This window comes from Octopus bimaculoides, chromosome 1, assembly GCF_046866305.1.
Source record: "Octopus bimaculoides isolate indiv1 chromosome 1, ASM4686630v1, whole genome shotgun sequence".
Lineage (NCBI taxonomy): Eukaryota > Metazoa > Mollusca > Cephalopoda > Octopoda > Octopodidae > Octopus > Octopus bimaculoides.
The window spans coordinates 164,168,844-164,176,343 of NC_142928.1; the positions used below are offsets into that span (position 1 = coordinate 164,168,844).

General features: G+C 35.3%; 1 long non-coding RNA gene across 1 annotated transcript in view; it reads left to right on the plus strand.

Moving 5' to 3' along the window:
• LOC149137841 (uncharacterized) overlaps nt 1-7,500 on the plus strand; it is a 38,645-nt gene that overhangs the window by 30,708 nt on the left and 437 nt on the right. Inside the window, exon 3 of the long non-coding RNA XR_016240635.1 lies at nt 6,995-7,500. This exon is cut by the window's right edge and continues 437 nt beyond it. This is a non-coding gene — a long non-coding RNA (uncharacterized LOC149137841). The remainder of the gene's footprint in view (nt 1-6,994) is intronic.

Genomic DNA, 7,500 nt, shown 5'->3' on the forward strand with positions numbered 1-7,500 from the left:
AAGAATTTGATAAGCTCAGACAATATAAAGATTTGTTAATTGAAATCAAAAAGATGTGGCATCCCAGGATGGTTACAATACCAGTGATTGTAGGAGCACTTGGAATGATTAAAAAAGAAATTGAAAATTATTTGCAGATGATCCCTAGCTTACCATATATGCAGGAAGTGCAAAAAATTGTCTTGACTTGTACATCACATGTATTGAGAAGAACATTGTCCCCGTGATTTTCTTTCCTTTTACCCCTTATTTTCTTTGCTTTCTTTTTTTTTCATTTTTTTTCTTCTTTTTTTCCTTCTTTCCTTTGTCTTTCTTCCTATTTTTTTCTGTCACATAACTTTGTAAATGAACAATTTGGTGTGTTTATTTTAATGCCCTACCAATGTATACAGTGATTTTCTTTGCCTAAGATGTTGGGAAGACACTTGGCAAGAAATGGAAACAAAATTGAAAGAAGATAATGATGATAACAATAATGATATACCCATTTTTTATTTTGCCACAAGAGTCCATGTCAAATTTATTTCTAACATTCATATTAGTTGATCTTTATTTTGTGGGATTTTCTGTTTCCTTATATGTCCAGTTCTTGCAGGAATTTGGATCTGAGGTGATTTTATTGTGAAAAATGTAGCAACTATGGTGTCTGCCATGTTTCACCTGATGGCTTATTCAACCATTTGAATCAAAGTGATTAAGTAGCCCTTTAATGAAATAGTATTTTGCATACATGCATACATATATATATAAAGATGTATATTATATAGAGATATATGTTTTATATATATATATATATAAACATATACATATATAATTATAATTAAGGGCACAGAAAAATCTAGCCTATATGCTGAAAAGAGATGCCAAATCATCCAATTTGTTATGATTTAGCGTCTCTTTTCAGCATATAGGCTAGATTTTTTATGTGCCCTTAATTATAATTATAAATATGATTTCACCTTAATAGGTCTATTTTTATATGCTGGCCACCAATAACATTTTTAAAGATTTTATCCTTTATTATGTATATATATATATATATGCACACAGAGTGTTACATAACAATATAAATCATACATATAAGAGTATCAACAATGTATACCATTAAAAGACTGTAATTTGAATTATATGAAACAATAATTACTGCTGATATATCGATAATGATGTGATGATAATTAGTACACTTTTCATTATTCTCATATCAATTGATGATAACGTTTTTCTTTAATATTCTTTGTCTCAGAATCAAAGTTCACAGATGACTTGATATGTGTACTCCACACTTATAAATACTCTCTTCATCTACTTGTTTTTCTTTAAGTTTCCTTCTCCTTGTCTTTGAGAAGAACAGCTTCTTAGTTCAATGATGCAAATTTCCTGTTTTAAAGTTATCAAAATTAAAACTTCCCATTAAAATTTCACGCTAATTTATGTTGCAAACACTAGATTAATAATGACTAAATCATTTTACAAAATTGTTCATTATTTTCAAAATTGCTTGAAACAAAGGCAGTGAATTTCAACAGAAATATTGTAACAAAAGAATTAAATGTCCTCCAAATGGAAGGAAATGACCATACAATGCTTTTGTTGCAATCAATCAAACTGGGACATATTTTGAACAGTTCTTCCTCCTTGATTTCCTCAGTCAACAGTCTGGAATCCATTTTTCCTTCTCAAAGACTTTTGTTCAGAATAAACTTTATTTAACACACAATATTATTAAAGTCAGCAAAATCTGCTGCACCCTCCAATAAATCTTCCAATTGTTTGCTTTCCCTCTTTCTTTTCTTATAGTTTTTCTTCTCTAAATCATCTATCTTTTCCCTTCATTTTCATTCTCTCAGTCTGCTCTCTCTTCCTTGTCTTCTCTTAATCCTATCCCTTTCTTTCTTTCTTTCTTTCTTTCTTTCTTTCTTTCTTTCTTTCTTTCTTTCTTTCTTTCTTTCTTTCTTTATTTATTTATTTGTTATTTCTTTCTTCCTTTCATCTCTCAATTATCTCCTCTCGTTTTCTTCATCTCTTGTCCCCTCACCTTTCTCTCCCAAACAATTCTTCTCTTTTCTTTCTCTTAATCATCTCTGTGTCTCTCTAAATGATATGAAGTTGATAAACATCACACCCAATCTATCATCTACATCATCAATACACTTCACAGTTCAATGGCTGTATGAGCACTAAAGGACAGAAATACAGAGCAGATATTCAGCAAGGCCAAATGATTTAACCCTCCATCAGCTGAGAGAAATTTGTTTGTCAAACTAATTATAGATGTTCATCAAAAGAATCATCACAGAAGATGTGGTTAGAGATGAAAGATACTGCTATATCAAACACATACATACGCACAATACATATATATTCATCAATATATATATTCATTAGTATATTCAAATATATAATTTATATATCCAAGTATATATATATATATATATATATATAGATAGATAGATAGATATATAGATATTCATACATATATATATATATATATAAATGTATACATATATTCATAAATATATATATATATATATATATATATATATATATATATATATATAAACAATGTTAAATCTCTGAACGAGGTATTAACAGTAACGTTCACACACACACACACGTATATAATCATGAAATCTTCATTAGTTTAATGTTTACTTTTCCAGAATAGAATATACAGGGCTTGATTTTTCTATAGACAGATGCCCATCCTGTCACCAACCTGACTTGATAATCAGTTTATTTAACAACAAACAGCCCAGACATGTTCACGTGTTGAACCAGAAACAACCGACATCATTAGTGAAGTCGTTATTTACTATCAATGAAGGAACGTATATATATATATATGTATGTATGTATATGTGTGTGTGTGTGTTTGTGAGGAAGTAGAAAATTACTCATACAAACTCACATATGGACCCTTGCCATATGTGTTTGTGTGTGTATGTATGTGTGTATATGTGTGTGTGAATGTATGTGCATTTGTGTGTGTATGTGTGTGTGTACGTTTGTATGTGTGTATGCATGTGTGTGTGTATGTGTGTGTTAGTATGTGTGTGTGTGTGTGTGTGTGTGTGTGTGTGTGTGTGTGTGTTTATATGTATAAGTATTCATTGTTGTTTATGCAAATGTCCCAAGGCTGATTGCTCAATCTACTGCACTACTCCAGATCAAAGTTCGGCGTTTCTCCACTGGTTTTAATATCATTTTCTACTCTGTATATCTATCTGTACATAATAGGGTACAGGCTTGACAGTTATGAAGTATTGAATTCAATCCAACTGCATGATACCTTGGGCAAGTGTCTTCTACTATAGCTCTAGGCCAACCAGACTTGTGAGTGGATTTGGTAGATAACGCCGGGCGAAATGCTTAGCGGTATTTCGTCTGCCGTTACATTCTCAGTTCAAATTCCTCCGAGGTCAACTTCGCCTTTCATCCTTTCATCTCTATAAAAAAGTTGTAGTGTTCTATTGATGTTACACAGCCTGTACCATTCCGTTGTCAAGAGCACAATAATGGCATACTGCTTTTGTTTGTCTTCTATATATTGCAAGCGGGAGCGGACTCTTGCCATCTCTCTAGCGGTTGGGCATTTGTGACTACAGATCAGCGCAAATAGCCTGAAACTGAGTTGGTCTCACAATCCTGTCAGCTGCTGGAGGATGGTAGAGATTAGCTCCCTTGCTTGCAATATATACAGGGTGCTGGCTGTACCTACAATAAGCTGGCAGAAGATCTGCCTGCGGTTAAAACGGTAGTAACATCAAACAGCCATATTGATGTGGCAATTAACTTTACTTGTTAGAACCCATTATTTGCCTGCAATAAAGAATAGGCAGAAAAGTCAGTATTGAGGAAAAGTTACTCAACAACTCATAATTAATTCAAACAACCTATGGTAATTAATTAAAAGAATTGTGTTAACTTTTGCATTACTTTCAGTACAACCCTTGTATATTATGTGTGTAGGTGTGTGTTTGTGTGTGTGTTAGAGGTGTAGGTGTGGCTGTGTGGTTAAGTAGTTTGCTTCCCAACCACATCGTTTTGGGTTCAGTCTCACTGTGTGGTACCATCTTCAGCAAGTATTTTTTTTCACAATAGCCCTGGGTTAGCTACAGCCTTATGAGTGGATTTGGTAGACAGAAACTGAAAGAAGTCTGTAGTATGTGTGTGTGTGTGTGTGTGTGTGTGTGTGTGTGTGTGTGTGTGCGTGTGTGTGTGTTTTTGTGTAATTCATTTTCAGTATGCTTCAAAGACACATCTGGCCTTTTGAGAAATATTAATTTGCTTGGAAACAGATAACGTTTGATGACAGGAAGGGTATCTAGCCATAGAAAATCCACTTCAATAAACTCTATTCAACCTATAGATTTTAAAATCATGACAACAATGACAATGATGATATTGATGATATGTATGTATATATTCATATGTGATGTCTTGTACCCATATATGCATGTATGTATACATATAGATGTAGGTATGTACATATATATATATGGATATATGCATATATCTATATATTTATATTATGCACATATATAAACATACATACATATGAATGAGAGATCCTTCGACTCCTCTTGATCAATCAGTCTTCATTACATGAGGTCAGCAGAACTGGTTTATTATTATTATTATTATTATTATTATTATTATTATTATTATTATTATTATTATTATTATTATCATTATTATTATTATTATCATCATCATTATCAATAGTAATATTACACAACAATCTGAAGTACTGAAACTAATTAGTGTCTAGTTTATAGAAGCAAAGAATAGAATTCTGTGCTAATTATTCATTGTCAGGTCATATATTGATTATGCTTATTACAAGTGACAAGATCAATAATTCATACACAGTTTCTCGGTGTTGTAAAGCAACCTGGACTACATATCTGTTTCCTGATGGCCATAACTCTTTCTCTGCTGTGTCAGCTTGCTGAGTCAAAAGAGGCTGGGTTGGTTGATTGGTTGGCTTACTTGTTGGCTAGTTGGTTGGTTGGTTGGTTGCTTGGTTGGTTGGCTAGTTGGTTGGTTGGTTGGTTGGCTGGTTGTTAGCTGGTTAGTTGGTTGGTTGGTTGGCTTATTGGTTGGTTAGTTGGTTGATTGGTTGGATGGATGGTTGATTGGTTGGTTGGTTGGTTTGTTGGCTGGTTGGTTGGTTGACTGGTTGGTTGGTTGGTTGGTTGGTTGGTTGGTTGGTTGGCTTGTTAGCTGGTTAGTTGGTTGGTTGGTTGGCTTATTGGTTGGTTAGTTGGTTGATTGGTTGGATGGATAGTTGGTTGGCTGGTTGGTTGGTTGGTTGGTTGGTTGGTTGGTTGGTTGGTTGATTGGTTGGTTGGTTGGTTGGTTGGTTGGTTGGTTGGTTGGTTGGTTGGTTGGATGGTTGGTCGGTTGGTTGGCTTGTTGGTTGGTCAGCTGGTTGGCTGGTTGGCTGGTTGGTTGGTTGGTTGGTTGGTTGGTTGGTTGGTTGGCCAGTTGGTTGGTTGGCCAGTTGGTTGGCTGGCTGGCTGGCTGACTGACTGGCTGGTCAGTTTATTGATGACCAGCTGAAATCAGTTGGTGGTTCATGTATTTGGTTGATAGACTTAATTTAGTACCTGGGTTAACACCATGATCATCTGTTTAACACCACTGAAATCATGTGATCTCAAAGTTTGATATTACTGCATTGTATCTTGGGCAAGTATCTCGGTATCTTGCACAAGTGTCTGTCACCATAGATTCAGATTGTGAGTAGAATTGGGAAAAGAAAAGTTGTGGAAATGTCTATCAAATGCCCTGTTTCTGTTCTTGGATAAAAGCTTTGAATTGCCATCCAGATTACCGCCACTAATTGAATTTCAGGACAGATTGCAAGCATTCAAATTGGTTCCCCAGTCAGAAGACAACTTTCTCACTGTAATTTTGGATGTCCTGTAAAAAGTTTAATTTTGGGCACAAGTATGACTGAGTGATAAGAAGTTTGCATCCCAGCCACACAGTTTCAGGTTCAGTCCCACTATGTGGTATTTTGGGTAAGTGTCTTCTACTATAGCCCTGGAATAATCAAAGCCCAAGTGCGGATGTATTTTACTATAGCCTTGGGCTGACTAAAGCCTTGTGAGTGGATTCAGTAGACAGAAAATTAAATAAGTCTGGCATGTAAAAAGCACCATTCAAGCGTGGTCGATGCCAGTACTAGCTGACTGGCCCTCATGCCAGTGGCACATAAAAAGCACCTATGACACTCTTGGAGTGGTTGACATTAGGAAGAGCAACCAGCTGTAGAAACCTTGCCAGATCAGATTGGAGCCTGGTACAGCTTTCTGTCTCGCCAGTCCTCAGTCAAACTGTCCAACCCATGCCAGCCTGGAAAGCAGATGTTAAACGACAACAACGACGATGATATTCCATTCACTTGTGTGTTGCAATTCCATGTTTCAGAAGTTGTGACTATTATTGATAATGCTTGGAATTTCCACAGAGAAGAGCATATATATATTTTAAGGATCTTAGGTTTATCACTTATGGTGAAGAAATTTGTTCAAGGCAGCAGCACCAGCATGGTTACAAACTGAACTCCATATTCACATAGCCATGCCTGCTCCTTGTCACTCATTCATTTCATTCAGTCATTGTTTAATGCCTGCCTTTCCATGCTTGCATGGATCAGATGGAATTTATTGAGGCAGATTTTCCTACAGCCAGATGCTCTTCCTGTTGCTAACATTCACACCAACCTCTTTCTAAGCAAGGCAACTCTCCTCTATTACCAGACATGTTTTTTTTATGGAAGACAACATTGCCTGTATGAATGGGATGCTTATTCACAACCATCACATGACAAGGGCACACATAAATAGACACACACACATGCACACACATATGCACACATACATACACACACACACATATACAGAGTGTGGATGGTATTTGAGGACATTTCGTTTTTAGTTCATTACACCTTCAAATTATTTAATGTATCATTTTGTTTTTTCAGATAACCCTTTCAAGATATGATGCTAATTCAAGAAAGAAAAAAACATGCAGTCATAGTTGCTATACATGCAAACCACAGTGATTTAGAAATTAGCAACTTTCTAAATGTTGCAAGATCATTTGTGCCCAAAGTTCAGTTGGAATTGGAGGCATGTAATGGTAATGTTTCACCAGTATCAAAGAGAAAAAAATTCATAATGCTCAGGCACTAAAAGGACACCGGAATTTATACAACACATCCAAAACTTTATCGATGAAAATCACAGATCAATTAGGTCCATTGCTAAAGAACTTCAGGTATGAGAGTGGACTATCAGAACTGTGGTACATCATGACATTTGATACAAGTCTTATGTAATGAGGAAAAGCTAATTTGTGTCTGCAGAGACATGGGAAAACCGTTTCATCTGTTCAAAATGGTTACTCAACAAAGCTGAAAACCCTCCTGAACAAAGCATGCTTTGGTTTTTCTCTGATGAAAAAATCTTTGGCCAGGAGCAAAAGTCT